The sequence below is a fragment of the Pinus tabuliformis genome, chromosome X, assembly GCF_031772625.1.
Source record: "Pinus tabuliformis cultivar Carrire ecotype Pingquan chromosome X, CPIR1, whole genome shotgun sequence".
In the NCBI taxonomy this organism is placed as follows: Eukaryota; Viridiplantae; Streptophyta; class Pinopsida; order Pinales; family Pinaceae; genus Pinus; species Pinus tabuliformis.
Window position 1 is genome coordinate 1,158,721,035 of NC_142308.1, and position 26,634 is coordinate 1,158,747,668.

The following is a 26,634-nucleotide window of genomic DNA, read 5'->3' on the forward strand; positions in this document are numbered from 1 at the left end:
GTAGCATGCTAGAATATGCAGGATATTATCGCAGGTTTATTAAAATCTTTTCACAAATTATTGTTCCTTTATATGCTTTAACTAGAAATGTCGATTTCAAGTGGCCTGACAAATGTGACACATCTTTTACATGTTTAAAGAAACTAGTCTCAGCGACACCAACATCTTGTGGAACAAACTGGGAGCTGGCTTTTCACATATCCACAGATGCATCAAATGCAGAAATAGGCGTTGTCATTGGCTAGGAGGAGGACAGAAAACCATATGCTATATATTATATTAGCAAAAAATTTCCTGCTGCAAAGCTTGATTATATAGTAATAGAAAAAGAATTCTTAGCTGTCATTTATGCCATAAACAAATTTAGACATTATATAACTGGCTACTACTCTTTTATGTATGGTGATCACTCTGCCATTCGGTATTTAGCTAAAAAACATATCACAAATGGTCGAGTGACTCATTGGCTATTGCTCTTGCAGGAGTTTGACATCACTATCAAAGATCATCTAGGGAAGGAAAACCAAGTTGCTGATTTTCTGTCTCGAGTTCTAAAGGTAAATGATCCACTGACAGTAGATGACCAATTTCTAGATGAACATTTGTTTTGCTGTAGCAGTCAAGACGCCATGGTACCCAGATGTGGAAAATTATCTGGTAGTGGGGAAGTTGCCCAGGTATTTGACAGCAAGTGAAAGGAAACAGATCATTCAGCTTAGTGCCTGATTCTCTTGGATTGGAGGATATATCTTTGACACAGGGTCTGATATGTGTATACCCAGATGCATTCATGAGGATGCGATTTATGGCATCCTGAAGGCTTGCCATGATGAGTCCTGAGGGGGAAACTTCGTAGATCGAAGGACAGGGCATAAGGTACTACAGATGAGATATTATTGGCCCACTATGTTTAAGGATGCTAAGAAATATGCACAGGATTGTGATAGCTGCCAAAGGATGGGCCAGCCTATCCAATATGATGAAATGCCACTGTAGCCCCAACCAGTCATAGAGCGCTTTGAACAATGGGCATTGAACTTTGTTGGCCCATTCCATCTTCCATCAAATGAGAAAGTCTACATACTGGTTGCCAGAGATTGTGTGAAGAAATGGGTGGAAACAGTAGATTTACTAAGAGCTGTAGAGGAAGCCATGATTAACTTCCTCTTTGGGTTATTCGTGTGGTATGGTTTAGCACGAGAAGTGATAACAGACGGGGGAGGGAAATTTGTAGCACACAAGATTATAGCCACTCTCAGAAATCATCACGTTACACACAGGATCACTTCCCTGTATCACCTGCAGGATTCTGACCAAGACAGTCTTAACACATCAGCAAGACTAGGCTACTAGACTGCCAGATGCCTTGTGGGCCTATCGCATGACTTGAAGGAATAATACTGGAATATTTATATCAACTCGTGTTTGGAAAAGAACCTTTTTTTCCGATCGAATTTGAAATAAAGACTCTAAGAATGACATAAGAAGTGGGACTGGATTTAACAGAAGCCCAAACCAAGCGACTTCAAAAAATCAAGGAACTAGATGAGGCTCCACTGCTTGCTCTACAACGGACTGCAATTATTCAACAGAAAAGGGAAAAGTGGCATGACAACCTTATAAGAAAGAAGACGTTTTAAAAAGGGGATTGGGCAATCCTCTATGACTCCAGATTCCAGGATTTTCTAGGCAAGCTACAAACAAGATGGCTAAGCCCTTGAAATTCAAGAAGTACAAAACAATGGTACTCTCACTTTGACTACCATTTACAGGTCTAGCCATTCTTTCAAGGTGAATGGGAATTCGGTGCGTCTCTACCACAAAGCACTCACTAAGGAGTCTTTCTGCCAGCAGTTACACAAGGACCCCTCCATGCAAATCTTAGCTGCAGGGAGTGATGACCCGACAACTTTTCTTTCGTAAAATTATGATTTTATGTAAATTGTAAATAATGTATATGTTCTTTTCAATTGATTTTAATTCAGTTAGGCATCACCATGTAAATATGATATTTTTTTTGTTTTAGGTGTTTCGTAAGTTTTATTCAATCGATTGAACGAATGTTGTTCAATCAATTGAACATCACTTATGTTTGTATGCATGTTGTTGTTCAATAAATTGAACGATTGTTGTTCAATCAATTGAACAACACTTTTTTTTTATGTATATATTGTTGATCGAATGATTGAATGATTGTTGATCAATCAATTGGACAACATTTTGCATTTTTTTATTTTTGTTGTTTCAAGCGATTGAACGATTGTTGTTCAATTGATTGAATAACACTTTTGTATTTTTTATGTTGCTGTTCAAACAATTGAATGATTGTTGTTCAATTGATTGAACAATGCCTTTGCTTTTTTTTCTTTTCCATATTTTCTCTTCAAATGATTGAACGATTTTTGTTCACTCAATTGAACAACACTTTCGCATTTTTTTTCTTTTCGATATTTTCTATTCAAATGATTTAATGATTGTTGTTCAATCGATTGAACAATACTTTTGCATTTTTCTTTTCCATTTTTGCTATTGAATCGAGTGAACAACACTTTTGCGTTTTTGATTTTGCTGTTCAAATAATTGAACGATTGCTGTTCAATCGAATGAACAACACTTTTTCTTTTTCTTTTTTATATTTGTTGTTCAAATGATTGAATGATTGTTGTTCAATCAATTGAAAAACACTTTTACGTTTTTTTTTTCTTTTCGATATTTTTGTTCAAACGATTAAACGACTGTTGTTCAATTGATTGAACATCACTTTCATGTTTTTTCTTTTCGATTTTTGTTTTTCAAGCGATTGAACGATTTTTGTTCAATCGATTGAACAACACTTTTGCGATTGTTTTCTTTTCAATATTTGTTGTTCAAACGATTGAACGATTGCTATTCAATTAAGTAAACAACACTTTTGCATTTTTTCTTTTTGATTTTTGTTGTTCAAACGATTGAATGATTGTTGTTCAATTGATTGAACAACACTTTTGTGTTTTTATTTTTCAATTTTGTTGTTCAAAATATTGAACGATTGTTGTTCAATCAATTGAACAACAATTTTGTTTTGTTTTCAATTTGTTGTTCAAACGATTGAATGATTTTTGTTCAATCAATTGAACAACAATTTTGTTTTCTTTTTTATGTTGTTTTTGAATCAATTGAACAACACTTTTGTGCTTTTTGTAGGAATAATTGTGATTTCTTTTACTGTTTCATTGCCGGTCATTTTGCCAACTCTATTTTTCATTTATGTTTTGAATAAACACCATTTGAATGGATTTGTGCCTAACATAAATAAAAATAGTAATGTCAATACCATTATGGCCTATGAAGCCTTTTGATGGTTATCTTTATTCAAAATCTGACTTTGTGCATCTCTATAATGACTGGCTGAACATATTTTCTTTGGACACATAATAAAATGATTCATTATTTTAAAACCATGCTGGTTTATTTTTCACACTTTCAAATTGATAAATCCCTTTGATATGATGATATGGGGGTAAAAGTATAAACTTTCATTGGAATTTTTCTTACTTCTTACACCATCCCTGACTCTTAATGAGTAAATGAGCCTCCCTCTTTTTACAATAAAAGCATCAAAATATGAAAATAATGAAATATGAAAATGCAACAAAAGAGGATAGGGGATCTCATCATGAGCCAACCTACCATGATCATAAGGTTGTAACAGTTGGCATTCCATTTTGGCCACCAAACTAACTTAATGACCTTCTTGATAATCAAAACTGTCAGAGGGACAGGGGGTCTCATCACAAGCCAACCTGTTCACTTTGTTATCTCTTGGTGAATGGCACTATGATTATCTGGTCACCATGCTAGCATAATGGTCTCTTTATGACAAGAAAAGAAAGAATCATCTACATACTAAAAGCAGGACTCTGGCTCATTTGTGGAGATAAAAGGAAACCCTATCGAGGCTATGAATGCCTGCTGGCAGCAATGGCTCTGCTTGTGATATCGGAGTACTATCTTACATTACCAAATGCTCTCTATTCTATTACCACCTATGGATTTATTTCTAAAGTAAATTTCGCATTTGAACAACACTCTTACAAGCCAACATGCATGGTAACTTATGTTATATATTTATTATATTATATTTGTCCAATCACTTTATGATAGTCATTAATACTTACCGTGAATTATGCGCTTGTTAGTAATACCACTTAATGTGAAAAATATTTTGACATAATGACTTAAATATCTGTTTTTATTTTGTTGGCCATTTCACCTCTAATACATGTATTGCTTTAATTGATTTGTCACATATTACACCGCTTTTATGGATTGGTTACCTGCATTTATGAATTACCAATTCTTTCTCTTGCTTTTCACATGATTGGCGGACGTGGACACCCTTTTCTCATTGGAGGGGGGATGATCTATGTATGAACAACATGTGTGACAGTTATGGATAATTGTGTGATAATTATTAAATTGATTTCCAGGTAAAGGAATGCATGATGATTGTGTATGCACAATAATTACCAAACTATTTCTGATTGGAGAAAGTACGGTGACCATTATGGATGGCATGCCGATTGATTATGAGCCTGCATCAAATATTGTTGATGAGACAAATTACTTGACTGTATGTGATGTTAATTCCCAAAACAACGTCATTTTCTTGTTAATTGCTTTAACGTTCTTTATTGTTGTTCTAAATTGAGAAAGTGCAAGAGAAGTGCATACGAGTGAATCAATCACAAGAAATCAACAGCCATGGGAGGTAGAGCTATATTAAATGAGCCCATAATGCTCATGGTATCGGACCAAGCTCATGCAATTCTCAAGCGCAGTAGCTAGCTGCAATATATGAATGAATTGTAGGGATTTCACAAAGAGATGATACTCGAATTCCTGTAGAATTTGCAGAATGGCAGCACAACAGTAAGAGGCAGGGACATAAGGGTCTCTGAAGTAGTCATAGCTGAATTCACTAGACTTCCACCTGAGGGAACAAAATGGAAACACAAACACATCCTTCTGTACAATAAGGTCGCAGTATTCTAGGACCCAGGAAAGAAATTGGTGCGAACAGGGAAAGGGATTCACCCTTTAGCGTTAAGACAACCATGGCAAGAATTTGGAGTCATTGCGTAAAGGTCCATCACATGCAATGACTGACAAGATGTGGTAAATCCCTCACAAATCAAATTGTTAGCCATCCTAAAACAGAAAATTTCAGTTAATTTGCTATTTTATTTGAATTCCATATTGCATGATCTCACTCATCAAGTTAGGAAAGCTAAGGACCAACACAAAGTCATGAGTCATCATGTACTAATCAAATTGATTATCATGCATGGACTAGCCTAACAGCAGCTAACCTGGGACAATATTTTAAATCCTACTCTGGCCCCACCTTCAGAAAACCTAGCAAAAGAATAGCAAAGGGCCAGGAACTGCAGGTCCGAGAAGGACACTGAAAAGTAAGAATTCCTTTGTGCCCTTGAACACAACAAAATGTAGGCAATTTGTGCGGGTGAAGTCCCAGCGACATACCCTAATTCAAACAAATGAGGTCGGGCCATCTCACACACCACATCAAAGTCTGCAAAATGGCCCTTTGCAAGACTACGAGGAAGAGGTGGCCAGGGTATTGGAAAACATGGGGATATTTGGTGAGGGAAGAGAACAATATGAGAATGTTGAAGGAAGGAATTGTACCCCAAACTAGTCTGCCTCTGCTAACAGTCCTAGCTATGATCAAACCCTGCCATTTACTAATTTTTTGGAAGAGCAGAGGAAATAAATCCCTTATGTGGAAAAACCCCTTAAATTTGAGGTACATGAAGAGGAAGCCATTAGAGAACAAAATTAGACAGCATACACTATTCCAATGGACCCCCTAGTTGAAGAAAATCCTACAGATGAAACCCTAGGAGATTAAAATCAACCAAGAAATGATAATTTTTTGAAGTCCCCGGAGGACGAGGCCTACCCAATAGAAATCCAGGAGAACGATAATTGCTCAAGAGACACCATTCTATTGGGGTCTCTTGAGAGATAAATTCATGATGAAAAAGAGCTAGAAGGTGAAGCTATATTGGGAGATACAGTTCCAATTGAAACCCTCCCTGATGCTGACACAATATCACCTGAGCATGAACTTGAGGAAAATGAAGTGGCACCAAAGACGGTTGAAAGTATCCCAATAAAAAAGACCTACAAGGACAAGCTGAGAAAAATGCTTAAAAAGTATATAAAACAGAAGAGAATAACTGGGTAGCTAAGACAGTGGTTAAAAGAAGCAATCAGAGCCAACAAAGTGAAAGTGGAAATGGAGACCACAGGGACACAGACAGAACATTGTTTTGGAAAAGATGCTGAAACCCAAACTGAGATTATTTTGGTTGATCCAAAGGAAACTTAGACAGAGCCATGTCTTGTGGAAGACAGTGAAATACAGACTGAGGACCCATGTGTTTGCCCACAGGAGACCCAAATGGAGTACCATACTATGATCACTTCCATTCAAACTGATGTTGAAGAAAGCATCCCAATTGATTTTGAATAATTCAAGAAGTAGCTGAGGCTACTATCCAGAATGAGCCTATGGAGACACAAGATAATGAAGCCCAAATAGAGGAGACACCTACTTAAATTCCCTTAGTAAGGGAGGCATTTATTAGGAGATTGCAAAATGAACTACTAAAGGTTCAACATGAATTAACTCAGCACAAAGAGGAAGTAGTTCCTCTACGTGTGCATCAAGAATTAAGGAAGAATTTGGAGGCACTAACAACTATTGAGGATCAAACCTTCACTCAGTACAAGGATGAGTAGAAAAAGGTTGACAAATCACAGGAAAAATTACAAAAGGATAAAGAGTAGTTGGAGACTGTTTGCTCTCTCTTTTCAGACACCTTGTCATGCCGAGCTCCTGCTACAAACTATGCATTATTCCTCTTGGGAAGATACCTCATATTGAAAATCAAAGCTGTTAAGGTTGGAAAGTTTGTGGAAATCAAAACTACCCCTGAATTTTACAAGTGCTTCAGAGAGAAGAATGAGTAGGCACAATGCCTCCCGTGTGAAGTTTACATGCACAATTTATTTTTATAAGATGAAAGAGATAGGAACCCTTGCCCCTTTATAGGAGATGTCCAATTCCAGGCATTTCTTTCCTTTGCTACTAACTAGCTCAAGTGGGCGAAGGCCCACAATACTTTTAGAAAGCATGAATATGGCATCGACCTATGGGTTAGGGGGGGACCTACAAAGCCCTACATCTCTCTGTCAGGTACAAGCAATTTATGAAGTGATCTTGTTTTGTGGACCAATTAGGGTTGTTCCACACATATATTATACAAGCTGGGAAGGAGTACTTTCAAGAGATCAAAGAAGAAGCCTTCTCTGCAGCCAGACAAAGGTGGGAAGTCTCCAACAATACTTTTAGAAATAGAGAAGCATTTGGATACTAGAACTTTAAAGCTGCCTCTTCTCGTTTCCATAAATACAGTAACATGGTATTAACCATGGGGCCTAAATGGATAGGATGTTGGTATAGAACCCTAATCATATGGTATCCTCCAGATAAGTACTGCATTGACTACAAATTGAACGATCAAGAAGTAAAATAGGCTTTCGCTATACTTAGGAAGAAAAACGACTTCAGAGTTTATAAGGAGGAAGTATATCCAGCCCATTCCCTAACTCAGCGACACCTAAACCATTTACTAGCATGAGGACATGCAACAAGGTAAGATGGGGAGTATGTTGGATCAAGGAAAAGGTATGTTTTATCCTTTTAAATAGATTTATTTATTTACCACTCATCCTCACATGATTATCTTTGTTTATGTATAAAAGTAGAGGAAATAACAGCTAAAGTTGGGTAAAAGTAATTAGTAACAAATTAGACGAATCCAAGTAGCAGGGAAAATTTTAAGAACCCCCCCAAATCTATATGTATAATAAATGGGCGAATCTCCATGGTATATAGGAAAAATGGAAGGTGATTTTATCAATAATATAATATGTATATATAATTTTTTGGCGAATCTCTAACCAGGCATGGCGAATATTTTACTCAATTATAAAATCTTGTAAGATCTTGGTGAGTCTTTCACTAACTAATAAAACTTCGTAAAGTCCTAGTGAATCTTAGCATTGTGAACTCTTAGAGATTTTTTTGAAAAAGTATAAAACCATATATGACAAAAGCCACATGGTGGCAATATCACTATTTTTTTTCACATTTCCACGACATGGAACTTGTTTATAAAATTATAAAAAAGCCAACCAAGTCCCTTATAATATGCAGGTAAGCTTATAACAGAGTTTGATACCTCTACTATGCTTGTCTTCATTCAAGTGTCATAGCTACTATACTTAACAATGTGAATCACAACTCTCTCAGAACTCAACTCTATAGTGTAATTAAAACCTTTGGAAATTGAATCTGACAACTCTATAAAAAGGATTAGTGAAATAGAAGCTTTTGTGAATGAGCCCACTAACTATCACTGCTAAACAATCAATCTAGACTATGAAGTCTTCCATCTTGATCACAATCATGCTCACGATCAAGGGAGTGCGACCACCTAGCCTAACATAATGGCCATCATAGCTTTCAATAATCAACAACCACCTTGCAAGGACATCCTAGCTCATGTCTCATGAATTTTATTCATCAATCTTAACTAATATAAATCTTATAAAGATAATATTAGAATCCTCTCCAAATTCACTATTAATACAAGGGTAAATGAAATTTTCTAGCTCAAGGCACTAGCCAATACCAACTTTGGTATTTGTGACCCCTTTTTCGGGATGCACCTACCCTGCCCCATTGGGTTTCTACCTTGTAACATAGTTAAAGGATCACAAGGCTTTCCAATCTTCCTACTCCTTTAGACACACTTTATATGCTATAAATAGTGAATGGAAAAGAAGCATTATAGAACACACAATTTCACAGAAGGAAGAAAAATCTTAGCCAGTTCAATATCAAAATATTAACCACTGATCAATAAAGACTAACAAGTAGTGTAATGAATTGTTCCGAGTTATTTATTTGCAAGTTGTAAAGAATGTAGTGGAATGGAAAATATTACTTAGGCAACCCTTCAATATTTTCTACTAATATATTTGTGCATGTACATATGAAATTAAGAGCATTGTTTAATACAAAGTTTCATTTTCTCTTGCCTCAATTTTGACAAATCAATGTGAAATCAGTGTCACTTTGAATCTCCTTTCCTATGTGGATGTTTTGACAAATTAATGTGAAATCAAAGTCACTTTGAATTTCCTTTCCTGCGAGGGATCACATCCACAGTTGATTAGTAAAAGGTAATCTACTATATATTATGTTCAAGAAACTGAATGCAATCTACGGTGGAAATGAGACCTCAATTCTTATTCTAAATTTGAATATCTCAGGATAACATAAGAGATAAAAATGTGTATGGCCTTAGTAGCTAGAAAAAAATAACTCCATCATTACAAGACCACCTAGATTTCAGCACTTAATCTAAATAATGACACTAGTTGCAGTGCTTATTTGTATTAACACCGTGGAAAAGCAACAACAATGTTTCAAAGCACACTTACTGGAAACGTTGTAACATTCTGAGAATATTTAATGATAGCATCTGAACCTCGTAGCTATGGTGGGGAAACTAGGGAACCCAAATCTTGGAAGATATCTCATACCAAATGTGAGAAAAAAATAAAAAAGGGAAGAAATCAAAATTTATAAATAAAGCAATGAATTGTTTACAAATCAAATACAATTCCTCTAACTAATAGTTAAATTGTGGTGATATATTTGAATATTTAGTAAGAGGGGAACTTCAAACCATGGAATATTACCTTTGTCATTACTGTCATCCCTCAGTGACTGAGATTACAAATCAATTCTTATAGAAAGATTGTAGGAAATTCTATGAAATAGTAAAGCATAACCTCTATTTTCAAGCAACAAAATCAAGACATTGTTACATCAAGAGCCATAATTGATACATAATTAATGAATCAAGTCCTTGTATGGCACAGGCTTGTTTCACAACCTCTATTTTCTCAATAACAAAATCAAGACATTGTATGTGGTTATTGCCAAAAGGAAACTGCGTTCTAATTTGGAAGAGGATCTTATCAAAAGACATGGATTTATTCAAAGCTACAAAGCCTAATGGGTTACTGAAAAATAAGTTAGAATATGGGATCATGATACTTAAATTGAAAAAATATGCTTTCCTTTCAGAAACATTACTGTTATACAATGTTTTTTGAAAGCATTAGAATTTGAAATTGGGCCTTTCTATCAAGACAAATTTTCATTAACAGAATGTACTTTCCTACCTAAAACGTTGTAGATATCCAAGAAAAACTTGAAAAGCATAAGAGAACTTAGCATAATGTACTTTCTTTCCTTACTTAGCATTCTTAAAGAGTTGAGGTTCCCCAAGTCATCAGGTAACCTTCGAAGGAAATGACAGTTAGTAATAGTCCAATTCACAACTGAAGATGTGTCACAAATATGAGGGGGAATCTCCTCCAAATCACAAAAGTGCTCCAGGTTAAAATCTAGCATTATTGGAAGCTTAATGCTCGATTGGGTGTTATTGAACCTAGACATTTTTCCAATCTTCACTAAAATCTTAAAGATAGCATCTCTAAGTTCTACATGACTTTACTATGCTCTTGAAGTGGGGGCACATGCAGCCTCTCATAGTGAATAGTCTAAACTAAGTGAAGATAAGGCCGATAGATCATTCATTGTGGATCTCTTTAACCCATAATTGAATACTATGTCTCTCTTGAACCCGTAATTGAATACTATTAGGACTTTCAAATTTTTCATGGAACTCAAAAATGTTGGAAGAAAGTATTTTCTTCCAGAAAAGAGTAAAACTAAAGCCTCTGCTTGAGGACAATTGATGTCACACCACTAATACTTCTCCATCGAATCTGTATAGGTAAACCACAAATGAAAAATTCTATTAGAATATTGTGTTTATTGAATACACAGATGAAATCATTGCATTTCTTCAAAATATCTTTTGAAATCAAAATTACCGAAATTACATATCGATAACCTAGTGGGTGTAGGATAAAATTCACCCATGCCATTCACAAAAAGCATGAGAAAAAACCTAATACTATATATAAAACCAAGAAAAATTCAAATTCATCACTTCTAGGGACCTCATAACCACCTTGCCAATACACAGGTATGTTCCTATTTGCAGTTAGAAAAATTACCCAAATTACAATCTATTTACTCCAGCCTATGTTGGAAATTTATAGAAGGATGACTAGTGCAATCAATCCATTGCTTTTAGCCCTGCATTTGTTTCAGTTTAAAACAGAAGTATACAAATATACTTGTCCAATGTCTATGCTTTAACCATTCACCTTAAGATGTTTTTACAATATAATTTCGTAAGTCTATTTAATATCTTCATTATCATAAAAACCAACCTATATCCATCTTAACTCCACATCTACCACTCTTAGGGGGATGAAATCTATTTATCCCTATGAGCACTTGGTAGACCTAGAATTAGGATGGATCTAAGATGATAGAATTTCCCCTTTAAATAGTCTATGCTCACATGAATACCATGGTATTACCATGGGTCAATACCATGGGTTATCATAAACTTGAAGCTTAAAAATTACTATTAGTAATTTATAAAAATTAATAAAATTAATAGTTGATTTTTATTTTATTTTTTATTTTAACCAAGCTAAAATGTTTAACATACATTAAATTACAACATCCATTTTTACTCTTGATCCACCAAGCCCCGAGAGGGATCAAATATTTTTTCACTCTATGCTAGTTTTCATATCACGATATTTGATACCTCTCGGGGGTTAGTAGATCCAGAGTAAAGATGGATCTATGTTGGTTTAATTCCCCCATTTAAATAGGCTACATTCTAGGTGAATACCATGGGTCAATACCATGTGCCATTTTGGTGAATACCATGGGTCAATAGCATGTGCCATTTTCATTTTTATTAATACTAATATTAAGGTTAATAATATTTTTTTGCATGGTATTAATAATAATCTAGCCCATGGTATTTGTCCCATAGTATTTTGCCTATAGGTTTGACCCAAATATAATGCATTTTTTGAGTGTTCGTAAATATAAGGTGACTTATGGAGTAAATATAAAAAATGTTTTATTTGCTTACCATACCTCTCGTTTATTTATATTTTTATTAATTTACCATACCTCTTTTACAAATATGGTATTTGGCCCATAGGATTCACTTAAATAAAACCTCTTTTTTGAGCCTTCATATATAGAACGAGGGTTATGGACTAAATATAAAAAGAGGTTTTATTTATTTACCATACGTCTAGTTTATTTATATTTTTATTTATTTACCATACCTCCACCTTACTTATATTTTTATTTGTTTACACCCTTGCATGTATATAAGGTGACTTATGGAGTAAATATAAAAAATGTTTTATTTATTTACCATACCTCTCATTTATTTATATTTTGACTAATTTACCATACCTCTTTTATAAATATGGTATTTGGCCCATAGGATTCACTTAAATAAAACCTATTTTTGAAAATTAGGGCGAATGGAAGGCTGTAACTCTTAATTTCAAGGGCTAAATTTAACTTTTTTACCCTCTCCCTTAAAATAAGGTGGGCTATTTGAGGTGATTTGTGAAAATGTAATATGATACAAAATATTCGCCCAATAAAAATTTAAAACCCCATAATTTCGCCAAAGGGCGAACATTCGCCCCTAAAATTTTCCATGCCATGTAGGAAAAATTGATTTTTATTATCTTTATGTGTAGAAGAAGCAAATTGGACAATAGTTGTTCAATCGACAGAACAACAACATCTCGTAAAGGAAAAAGACAATGTCAGAGGCAAGGCAGGAAATTGGAAGACAATTCATACTGATGCTATTTTATGACGGAATCAGATCGAGTATTGTGAAATCCTCAGGATCCCCTGATCTTCAGGATTCACTTTTATCTATTTAGTTTTCTAATTGTTATATATAAGGCTGAAAGGCAAACTCTACGACTAGTTCAAAAATTCACAGTTTCTAATTATTCTTTTGGACGTATAATATTGTTATTTCGTTGATGCTGTAACTCTGTTACTTATTTTAATGAAGAATATTGCATTTAATTCATAATTATATTATGAGTATCTCGTAGCAGAGACTTCTGGCGCCCCTGGGCCTAGTCAAGAGAAGGTCTACTACTTCATTTGTGGTATAATATTTTCTATTTATTATTTACTATTTGTTAATGTTAAGTTAATATCATTTGGATTACAATGAGGATTGTCGATTCCGATTTACATTCGTTGTTCATTTGAGATTCAAATTTATCCGTGTGTTATATATGAGTAATTCTTTTGATTGAATTTGTTATCTAAGTTCTAGCATTAGATCATTGATTCATTCCAAGTAATGTTATCATAGATTTCAGAGATAGATTTTATCGCTTTCCATAATATGCTCATATAGTTATTTGTTGATTCAGATATTATTTGTTGTTCATTTATTAGTTGTTGTTCAAATAGGATTTGTTGTTCAATTATCATTTGCTGTTGAATTGTCGTAGTTCTCTTTAATGATTGAGTGAGTTAGTTTCAATACCATTTAAGATTACCAAGTGTGATTTCTATAGTTGCATTCAAATTCATTTTCTTTCATAATAGGTTAAGTAGAATTGCAAAGTATGTTATGAATTTCTTTCAAAGTTACTTGTTTTAGAATTGTTTGGATTGAGTTTGATGAGATAATGATTAGCAATTACAATGATTTATTATTGGTTAACCTCTGAATTCATTGCATATATAGTGCTAACATTCTTGAAATAAAAAGACTTGCCTTGGATTGACAATTAATGTAGGAATTAGGATTGCCTGTAAAAAGAAATATTAGTGCACCAACATCCTCCATACCTTAATGTCTCAAATTCACTGAAAGAAGCCATTCATGAATTCAGTGAAATTGATCTTCCCGAGCTCCATGCTACATGGTTCCGTTGAAAATCCATCTGCTACCTAATATTGTTTTGTATAAATGCGGGAGAAAGTGATTGTCTCAAAATATAATATCAACATTCTGATCCTTCTCATCTAGTAAGGATATGGTAGTACAAAGTCTGATCTCCTCATGACCCAATCTACAATGACTTGAGAGTTTCCCAGGATATCAACCTTCTCTATTTCAATCCACTTGGTGCAAAATACGGTTCCCCACAAAGATGAAATCTCTGCTCTATTATTTGATCCAACTCCACCCAACCAAAAAATGTGAAAAAATGTTCAAGCCTTAAGAAAATCACTACCCCACTTGAAATATGACACCCAATCAAATAGCTCCAGAGGAATATTGAACCAAATATCCTTAAGACGACAAGTTCTTCTTATGATCTTTACCCTTGTAGACCCATTCTCCATATAATAAGACACCACCCTATTAATAGGTCTCCTTATGTTTTGCATGATATTTTCAAAAATCCATGCATTTCTACCCATCCATATACCCCACAAAATGAAAAATGGAGGCCTTGTATTCTCCTTATAATCCTTAAACCAAATAGCATGATAGTCATTTATCGAAGGTGAATCCCAACTGGAAAAGATCTTAATCATATGTAAAACTCGAACCCAAACTGAGGCCACAAGTGAGAAAGAGCTAAAAACATGTCTAGTATCTTCACACTTTACCCCACAAAGATGGAAACACCTATTGCAATGGAACCCTATTCTCAATAAATTATCCCACATTAGTATTTTATTTTGGACAACCAACCAAATAAAACACTTCAATTTGAGAGGGACCTCTCATTTCCAAACCTTTTGTAACAATAATGCTCTGTCATTGAGATTATGAACTTTGGAAATATGATAATAGATATCTTTGACTGAGTTTTGACCTTCGTAAATTCTATCTTCCCAACTCAACCTATCCTCTTGATTGGAAAAATAAATACCTGCAAGTGTTAATTGTATCTTATATTTGTCCCATTCCTCACTCAAATGACTTGAGTGTCTAATCTCCACCATCTCTAACCATACATTCGAGACCGTGATGGGATTGTGCTCCACATAGTTTTTGTTTAGATAATAAAGACTGTTATTATGTAAGAAACTCAATAGTTGGACATATAAAGGATTAGTAACATCCATAAGTTTTATGGAAGCCAATCAAATCTCTGCCGTTGTCCTTGAGCCTACCTCCCACCTCAAATATCTAAAAATATAATGCTTTACCTTCGTCATAATCCTCCATATATGTGTAGCTTCCTTCTTTCTTGGTGCCCTTGCATTGAGCCAACTAATCAATTGGTTATTTTTCAGATATTTGGCTCTAATAATATGTTTCCATATTCCTTAACCCTTTAATGCCCTCGATAGACTTTTCACAAGTAGAGCCACATTGAAATGTTTTGGGTCTTTAATATGCCAACCTTAATCTTCTATCTATCTTGTCAACACCTCAATGCCAACCAAGTGAAATTTATGTGTACTTCGATGATCCAAAGGAATTTGGCTATTATAGATTTAATATTCTTGATAATATTGTTGATGATATTTGGCTATTTGGCTTTAATCAGAATTAATCTACCACCCATTGTCAACCACTTATCAAACCAATGATAAATATTCTTCTCAAATTTCTTGGTAATCCATAACAATTATTTTACATCAAAATTGTTCAACTTCATAAAGAAGCCCAATTAATGAAAACCATCATCCATCTGGATTGATTTGACACTAAAGCTATCAACAATCTCCAAGATCAGAGCATCCTTGTGTTTGGTAGAAATTAAACTAAGGGACATAGTTTGCGTTTTCTATAAGCCAAAGATAGCTTCAAGTCACATTGTTCCACAGAAATGAGAATTGTAGTTTCAAACATGGAAAGGATATTTGGAAAGTACACTTTCGAGCTAGTTAATTTTTTGAAATTATAAGAAAAATAAGACAACCCAACATGAATAATGAAATTTTAGTTTCCTAGGATTCATGGCCTTTACAAAATGAAAATTTCAAAATGATATTAATTTGAAAACACATGAAAGGAAGTAATACCATAAATATTTATGACTGTGGATCATTACCCTACAAATAATGTGATTGTAAGAAATGTAAATGAATAAAAAGAAAACCAACAGAAAATTGATTACCCTACCAAAAATAAAAATAAACAAAGAATGTATTTGAAGGTTTAATGGATTGAATGCTCAATGCATTACCTCAAAGAGGATCGACGTATTCTTACAAGATGATATAATCTTTCCTCTTGCTACCCATGGGTGCAGCAACTTCAAGATCATGATCAAGAAAGAAAATCGGTAATCATAACAATCAATTCCATTTTTTCTAAAAATGATTCACCTAAATTTTAAATAACCAACCTAGATCCATGTTCGCCCTAGATCTATCAAGGGCTGAGAGGGATCAAATATCTCGAGGTGAAACCCTATTTTTTGAGTGCAAAACTTCAGGAACGGTGTACACCTTGAGAAGTTTGATCCCTCTCGACACTTGATAAATCCAAGGTTAAGATGGATCTATGATGGTTTTAGTCGTGCATGGTCACACAAAATTTGTTGAACATCTAATTACTCTGATCATTTTAAATATGCAAAATGTGTCTAAGATTAATTTTGTCAGTTTAATTTTAAATTGTTTAATTACCTCAGTTTGATGAGATGAGAGAGATTGTTAATAACTTGAATGATGAAAAATGATGAAATAAATTTTTTGAATGCAAAGTGACAATATAACAATGTTCAATGATAGAAGATGCGAATAATAAGAATGTAGTCAATTACAAACAATATTTATTGTGATCAATCTCAAATTGTTTTCTTCTATTTTTCTTATTGTCACACCTAGTAGTTTTGCCATATTTTCATATCAAACATATTAAAAGTTCAGTTGAAATCATATACCATTCAAATATTTAACTCGATATACATAGTAAACATCATACCTTGTCTCTCTTTCTATCCAATATTAATAGTAGCTTTCACAAAAGCCAATCATTATGACTTATGGAGTGCTAAAACCCAAATAATTTTCAATGGAAGTTGTTTTCTATTATCTCATTTGAATGCAAAGTGATTAACAATGTCGAATGATGGAAAATGGGAATAATAAGAAATACACCAATTACAAATAGTTTACAATTTCAGGAAGCAAGCATTTCAGGTAAGTGAACATTTTACTTAGGATAAAAATTCAAGTATTGTATTTGTGGTTGAATTACTGTAACACATAAGTCAATGGACACTATCAATAATTATTATGTGCTTACACTGAAATCAATGGACAATATTAATCTAATTACATTGAATTCAATGTACATCATAGATCTAGTTGCATCAAATCAGAAATCAACATCTAAACTTAAATCAACGCATCTACTGTAAACAATCAAATAGGATTAGAAATCAACAACTATACTGAAATCAATGCATCTAGTGCAAAAAATAAAATGGGATTAGAAATCAATATATACACTAAAACCATTACATGTAGTGCAAGTTATATAATATAATTATAAATTAACATCTACACTAAAATCAATGCATCTAGTGCAAGAAATCAAATAGGATTATAAATCAACAACTACAGTAATCAATACATCTACTTTAGTGAAAAAAATATATTCATCAATTTCATGATCTAGCTTCTATGTCTGTATCTGTCCCCATGTGTCTCTTTCTTTTCCCTCTCTTTCCACCTTCCATCTTTGTGTCTATCTTCCTCTATCTCTCCCTCTCTCTCTCTCTCTCCACCTCTCTATCTCTCTCTCTGTCTCTCTCTTCTTCCCTCTCTCCCCTTGGAATTTATATTTTTACCACCCTCCATGTCTCCTTATTTGTCTGTTTATCTCAACGCCTAAACACATGCCACTATCTCTCTATCTCACTCTCCATATTTATCTACCTTCTTCCCTCCCTCTTCTTCCCTCTCACCCCCTCAATCTATATATATATCTACCTTTACTTATCATTCTTTATCTCTCTATATCAGTCTAAAAATATGCACTCTCTCTCTCTCCATATCTATATATATATATATATATATATATATATATATATCTACCTATATAACTCTCCATCTTCCTTTCCATTTCTCTCTCTTCTCATTCTCTCTCTCTCTCTCTTTGTCTCTCTCTCTATCCATATATATATCTCTTTCTGCCTCCCTCTTTTTTTGTATCTCTTCTTCCCTCTCTTCCCCCTCCATATATATCTCTATCTCCCATTGTCTCTCTATCTCCCTCTCTCTTACACTTATCTCTCAATCTATATCTCTCTTCCTCCTTCACTCTCTTAGCTTCTCTCTTCTTCCCTCTCCCCCCCTCCACCTATATTTGTGTCTCCTCTCATCTCTTTACCTTTGTCTCTCCTTCTCACCCCAAAAACATACACACTCTCTCTCCATATATATCTATATTGATCTCCCTACCTCTTCCTCTTCCTCTCTTTCTTCCGCTTCTCTCTCTATTCCCCTACTATCCCTCTGTCAGTCCTCTACCTCTCTCATCCCTACTACTCTCCTCTCACCCTCACTTTCTCTCCATCTCTCACTTTTCACTCCCTCTTCCTCTCTATCTATCTCTCCCTGTGTATATATTCTTCCCTCTATCTCTCACCCCCTCCAACACCATCTATGTCTCCCTCTCTCTCTCTCTCTTTCCTTATCTCTCTGAAGTCCACTCTCTCTTCCCTCGTCTCTATCCCTTTGTGTCCCACCTCCCTATGTCTCTCCCCCCTCTATATCTATGTCTCACTCTGACTCTCTCTTCCCCTTCTTTCCCTATCTATATCCTCTCATTTTCTCTCTCTTCCCTCATCTCCTATCTCCCTCATTCCATATTCATTTCTCTCTTGAGACTACCTCTCTCTCCACCTCTATCTCTCAAAGTATTTGTTCTTCCCTCCCTCTCTTTCCCCCTCCAACTCCATATCTCTCTCCCTCTCTCTCCCCTTCTCTCTAACCCCTCCACTGTTTCTTCCTTCTTCTCTCTTACTCTCTCTCTCACCTCTATCTCTCTCCTCCACTCTATTCTTCCTTGATGTCACACTCTCTCATTTTGTCACTTAAATCCAATCCCATTGTACTGTATTCAGAAGGGTATGTAAATTAAAAAATCATTCTTGGTTGTAAAATATTAAACCTATATTTTGGATCAATCATGTCAAAGAAAATACAATAATAAACAACTTAAAATTATAATGCACTATCTTTTATCTATCATTGTTAGTCACTTTTATTTCTCTCTTTTATTTGATCCTTGTTTAAGATGCATCTATCCCATCTATTTATAATATTATTTATATTGTATATATTTCACATATGTATATATAAAAGTATTCTAATTTTTTATTTTATTAAAACATCGATTTAATCTCTATGGGAATATTTTTAGTAGTAGTGAGGATGGAGGGATGAAAGGTTTAGATACACTCAAAAGTAATTATAAATTTTTTTATTTTATATTTAATTAAAAAATGTCACAAAAATAAATTAAAATAAAATACTTATAAGCTATTTCGATTTTGAAATAAATTATGGTTTTTGGGCATGTGGTATTGATAAGCCATGGTATTTTCCATGGTATTGTACCAAAATAATTAAAAACTTAGATCCAAAACATATAACTAAGACTAGATGGCCCATGATATTGATAAAACATGGTATTGGCCCAAGGTATTATGATTTTCCTTTATCTAAAAACATGTTCATAGTTTTATTAATAAAAACAAAATTAAAATATAGCAATGTTATATCTTAGAATTTTGCGATCCGTATTGGTAACGAGATTGTTTTTCGTATATTTTGCGGTCCATATGAGATTGTCTTCGGGATTAATCACATCATTGAGATTTGGTTGAAATTTTGAACCATCTAATGTGGTTCTTCCTTACGACAAAGGTAAAAAAATCAATCTTTCCAAATGTTAAAATAACAGAGATGCATCCGGTCCAGAGTTAGACGTTATGGATTAGTTGTTAGGAATTAGAAAAAAGGAGGATTTTATTATTTATTATTATTATTATTTAATTAAATTAATCAAAATAGTATAAATTTATATCTAATTATAGAATAAGAAATAGTCGTTAGGGGAACTAACTGCTTGTTAGGAATTAATCATTATGAATTGATATTTTAGGAGAATATTTAATAAATAATTTGTTTTATTTTATTTTATATTTAATTAAATTAAATCAAATTAGAATTCTATAATAAAAAAATTATTATTAATATTATTCAATATTAAACTCTGAGAGAATAATTATTTAAGAGAGCTGAAAATGATTAAAATAAATAACTTTAAAAAATAAAAAAATAAATTAAAAATATAAAATAAGGTAAAGATATATATATATATATATATATATATATATATATATATATATATATATATATATATATATATAACTGGAAGGAAATCGAAAGGAGAGCGTTGGAATCCATCTCTTGCTTAATTTCCAACCATCGTCCCTATTAAAATTGATTGCATGCTTCTCAATATCAATGACCTCTATTAACTTCATATGGTGGAAGTGATCAACCCTTGCGATGACACGGGAATCTTCAATGAATACCTGGTGCTTATATCTCACTGCATGTTCAGCTAAAGGTAAGGAACAAGAACGATTTTGCTTAATGTCTGCTGCATGTTCTTGGATTCTTTGGTTAATGGAATGACCAGTTTTACCAGTGTAAGTAATCCCACAAGAACAAGGAATTTAGTAAACCCCTTTCCTGTCTTTAGGGTTAACCACGTCTTTAATAGATCTAAGAGAATTTCTAATTGTGTTAAGGGGCTTGAAAATAAAAGTAAATCTATTCTTCTTAAGAAAATGAGCAATCTTATCATTGGTCCCCTTGATAAAAGGAAGCTACACATTAAAAATTTCGTCATCCCCAAACAAGTTTAACCCTTGATTCTTGACTACCTCTTTGAAACGTTGCAAGGCATCGTTTCCTGCTATATCCATCATCTTCAAAAAAAATTGGGAGATGAGATTTTTCTTCCTTTATGTGATTCTCATCAGAAATCCCAAGAGCACGAAAGGAAATAGTGTTAAGAACTCCTAATTTTTGTGTCAGAAAATTATGAGAACTAGCATGAAGGTATTGTTCTGTGTGATTTTTTTTGTGAAAATCTTGGTGAGAAATAGAACCATCATCCATTCTAGAGAGGAGAATATCAAGGCAAGGAAGGCACTGAGTTACCTTGACTTCCATCGTGAATTTGATGGGAATCATATTTGGAATTAAGATGGTGAAGAAACAAATCTAATTTCTGACGACCATGGGGCCAATCGACACAAGTATCACCAAGAAACCCCTTCCGTCGCTTAGGGAAGAATTGAGCAAAGGCCAAAGTTTTGGTCTCAAAATCTTCCATGAATAATTTGGAAACTAAGGGGGAAAGAGGAGATCCCATCGCTACCCCACATGTTTGTTCAAAGAACTCACCCTCGAAGCTAAAAAAAAGTGGAGGTAAGTCAAAGACCCACGAGTTTGGTCATGTCATTATCAGTGATCTGATTAAAAACATTGATTGCCTCGTGAATAATGATTTTTCTATAAAGGGAGACAACGTCAAAGCTTACTAACAAATCCCCTGGGTCAAGCCTAATATATCTTAAATCATTGACAAAGGAAGCAAGGTATTTAACGAAGGAATATTTGCGACTAATAAGAGGTTTGAGTTTCTAAGTGAGGAATTTAGCAAGAGGATAAGTGGGCCTAGCTATCATGTTAACAATAGGTCTCAGGGGGATCCTAGTTTTATGGACCTTTGGAAGATAGTAAATTCTGGGTGTAAGAGGATTTCTTTCAACAAAATTTTCCCTAAGAAGAATAAGAGCATTCTTAGATTTTATGGCTTGGGTGACTTACTTTGAAACTTTTTTAATGAGATTTTTATTAAGTTTAGCATAACTATCATTGTTATAAAGATGGTAAATCATTGTGTTAACATAATCAAGTTTATCTAAGATAACAACGACCCCGCCTCTATCACCCTTTTGGATGACAATGTTCGGGTTATCCCTAAGGGCCTTAAGGGAAATAAACTCATTTTTGCTAATTTTTCTTTTAAGAGGCTTAGCTTTCATAAGCACAATAGCGCAATCTAGCATAATAACCTCTTTAACATTATCAAGAAGGTCTCTAATTCCATATTCAATGTTACAAATAATGTCATCTTAGATCTGTTAAAGACATGGTTGATCGAGGTGGATATTGGTGGCCACTTGCCAATTCCACTTGGACTCCCACCATTGTTCGTTTTAGTTTTTTAGTTTCCTTATTTGTAGCGCAATTTACTATTTTTGGCAGTTTTTCAGGTCCTAGACTTCCAGAGTCATTTTGAGGCCCTAAACGACGTTTTTTGGGAAAAATGGAGCAACAAGGGTAGCCCTCGAATGGATATTTTTAACGAGGTATAGTGCACACAAAACAGAGTTCGTATGCCAAAGTTACAACCCTGGGAAGTTGATGCACCAATTTACCCAAAACGGGGCCAATAGTTTTGCACTTCTTCTCCTAGGGTTAGGGTTTTGGATGTTTAGGGTTTTCCATTATTTCTCAAAAATAAATAGGCCTTCGAGCCTCATTGTAAGATAGCTCAGAGGCATGTAGCTGCCACATCTATCCTCAGAGATAAGCTACCATCACCCGAGCTATTTTATTTCCATTTCTGTTTGTAAGCATATTTCAATATTTTACATTAATGAAATGAAGTATTATTTCTGTTGTATCTTTGTATTTATGGTTAGCTCCATAATTTGTTGTGTTCCTGTTTAAATCCAGATTAGTGGTATTAGAGCAGTCTACACTTTCTCTATTTTTCTTTGCATGCCCCCAACAAGGACAAGATAAAAGGAGTTAGGGCTTCAACTCGTCGAACCTTTGCAAGACCAACCTATTAAATCCCGATGAACTCTCATGGCAGATGAAAAGAATGATGAGGGGGCAAGAGAGATCCTATCAAAATCCTACTCGAAGAGGCCCTGGAGCGACAAAGGAATTCGATGGTGGACAACTTTGCCTAGATCCTTGAGCGGCTACCCAGGGGCGAGACATCTACTTCCAACAACTACTCTGGAAGTGCCACACCCTTTAAGGTACAAGTTAACTTTGACATTCCAATATTTGAGGGTTAGATAGATGAAGACACTATAGATAAATGTTTAAATCTGTTAGAAGGGTAATTTTTTGTTCATGATTTTTCTAGCCGAGAAAAGATTACTTTCGCTCTTCTCAAAGCCGCCCCTCACGTTAATGACTAGTGGGAAACCTACTATGAGTAAAAGGATGAAAGTACGACCTCACTTTTTTTAGCTACACTCACTTGGAATTCATTCCGGAATGCCATCAAGGAGCAATACTACCCTGTCAAAAGCTATGAGGATAAATACATAAAGTGGACCACGCTGCGGTAGGGAAGGGACCGAGATGTGCCAGAGTTTACAAATATTTTACATACCCTTCGCACAAAGTTAGGTATCAAGGATTATGAGCCACATTTGGTAGTCAAATACTACGACTACCTACATAGGTACATCTAGGAAGAGATGGAGTTCCTGGACATCTCCTCACTCCGTACAGTGTATTGATACACTGTCAAGATCGAGCATAAGTTTAAACAGAAGAAGCGAGACATTGGATTTGCAAATCCAAATAAAGGGAAAGGCGTGCCAAAACCACTGAACAAAGGACAAAGCCAAGGCAGGATGGCCCAAGACAACCCGCCAAAGCTGCAAGCAAAGAACAACATCGCGAAGCCGAAGAAAGACACAGAAAAGTGGTGTGAGTTCCATAAGAGCTACACTCACAACGCAAGTGAATGTTGGGCCAAGCAGTCACTGGTGGCTGAGCTAAAGTATTCAAAATCAGATGCATGTTTAGACTTTGAGTCAGAACTCGATAAGGGGAATGAAAAAGGGAAGCAAATTATCGATGCGGAGCCCAACGCCACCGTTGCCACCATGACGATCCAGAAGGAGGAACTCGAAGATCCAGAGGATGAGGAGCACCTCTTCCACTCCAAGATGTGGGTAAAGGGCTCCCTGAAACAGTTCATTATCGACAATGAGAGCCAAAATAACTTCATTTCGGCAGAGGTCGTGAAGCAGCTAGGCTTAACGACCACAACACATCCGCAACTGTACACCATCGGGTGGCTTAACCAAGGACGGGATCTTCGCATGAGCTAGCAGTGTCGCCTTCCATACAACATCAAGCCCTTCACGGATGAGGTATTGTGTGATGTTTCACCCCTTTATGTTTGTGATGTATTAGTAGGCCAACCATACTTGTGGAGGTGACATGCTGTACATGAGTCAAGGCCTCGTGTTGTTATTGTTACTTTTGGAAATAAGTTGTACAGGATACTGAAGGTAGCACCACCGACCGCCATCTCTTTGGTTACTGCAAAACAATGTAGTAAGCTCATTTCCAAAACCGCGAAATTTGTTTTCATGATGATACGCCCTCAAGGAAAGAAGAAGATGGTGTTCACAACCTCAAGACAGCACCCCTCTACACGACAAATACAAACGGACAAGGTCATGGAGGAGTACCAGGACATCTTCGCCTCCCTCGCAGGGGTTCCTCTGCACTGTTAGGTTAAGCACTCCATCAATCTGACCCCAAGCATGCCACTTCCCAATGGACCAATCTATTGGCACTTCGTTTGGAGAATGATGAAATCAAGAGGAAGATTGAGGAGCTACTATAGAAAGGTCACATCCAACCGATTTCATCACCCTGTGGGAGCCCGTTCATGTTGGTACAGAAGAAGGATGGGACTTGGAGACTCTATATTGACTATCGGGTGCTAAATAAGATCACAGTCCGAAATAGGTACCCGATCCCATGGATTGATGACCTTCTGGACCAACTCAAGAGGGGAAATATTTCAACAAGATGATTTGAAGTCAGGATATCACCAGGTACCAATCGAACCCTCTGATGTGTGGAAGACTGCGCTCAAAGACAAGGAGGGCCTTTTTGAATGTTTGGTTATGCCTTTGGGGTTGACAAATGCTCTTGCAACCTTCATGAGGATAATGGATGACATCATGAGGCCATTCACCTACTCAATTGTAGTGGTATACTTGGATGACATCCTTATCTTCAGCCAGAGTTGGGAAGTGCACCTCCAACACATCCAATCGGTTCTCCAAACACTGCGGAAATAGAAGTTATGTGCCAATTTGGAGAAATACACTTTGGGCATGACCTAAGTTCAGTATCTGGGATACTTTATTGATGAATAGTGGGTGCATGTGGATCTAGCCAAGATCCAATTCATTTGGGATTGGCTGTATTCCACCACTTTGAAAGAGACCCACAGCTTTCTGGGTCTTGCCAACTTCTACCGTAGTTTCGTGTTGGGATTTTCTCATATCACATGGCCCTTTAGTCAAGTCACCGAGGGAGGAGTGAAAGAAAAATTATTTTGGTTTGAATCTCAATAGAAGGCATTCACAGAGTTGAAACATCTCCTCTACTCAGAACCAGTGCTTGCATTACTAGAATTGCAACAACCATTTGAGATCGAGACAGATTCCTCTAACTATGCTATTAGGGAAGTCCTTACTCAACACGGGCATCAAGTAGCATATCACAGTCAGACACTTTCAGACATAGTCCGGAAGTATCCCACTTAGGACAAAGACATGTATTCCATTGTACAGGCCTGCCAACAATCGAAGCATTACATTTTGGGAAGGAAATGATCATCCACATAGACCACCGGACCCTACAGTTCATATAGATGCAAGGGAAGTTGGAGAATGATCGCCAGTAGAAGTGGTCCACATAACTCCAACAATTCCATCTGAATATCAAGTATAAGAAGGGAGTAACCAATAATGTTGCAGATTGCCTCAGTCGACCACCAATCATGGTGTTAACGATCGTGCTCAACTCTTGTGGGCACGAGACTTCTGATTGGCCACTTCTCTACAAAAGTGACCCAAAATTTGGCCACACATCCCGCACACTCTTGGAGGGTTAGCATTCTCTAGATTTTCACCTCCAGGATGCCTTGTTATGCCACCCAGGTGACCTTGGTGTTCATTCAAGTGAGCATGCCAAGACGATTTGGAAAGCATACTACAGTCATATTGCTGGGCATTTCGGGGTCGAGAAATTGGTGGCAATACAGTAGAAGTATTTCTATTGGCTGAATCTTCGATAGGATGTCGGAAGGTACATCAGGTCCTGCACTACTTGCGCCATTGCCAAACATACCATCAAGAAGAAAGGCCTCTATACTCCGCTTCCTACCCCTAGTTGACCTTGCGAATCTATCTCCATTGATTACATGTCGGGCCTTCCTTCTACTATGCATGGAAATGACTGTTTTTTGTGGTCGTCGACAAGTTCTCAAAGATGGCCATTATGGCAGCTTGCAAGACGAATATCACAACAGAAACCACTTCTAAACTCTTCTTTGAAAGAGTGTGGGTACACTTTGTTATCCCATAGTCTATCATCTCAGATCAGGATAGAAAGTTCCTCAATACATTTTGGTCCAGTCTCTTGTTGATGCTGGACACCAAAGTCACTAAGTCCACAGCCTTCCATCCCTAAACTGATGGACG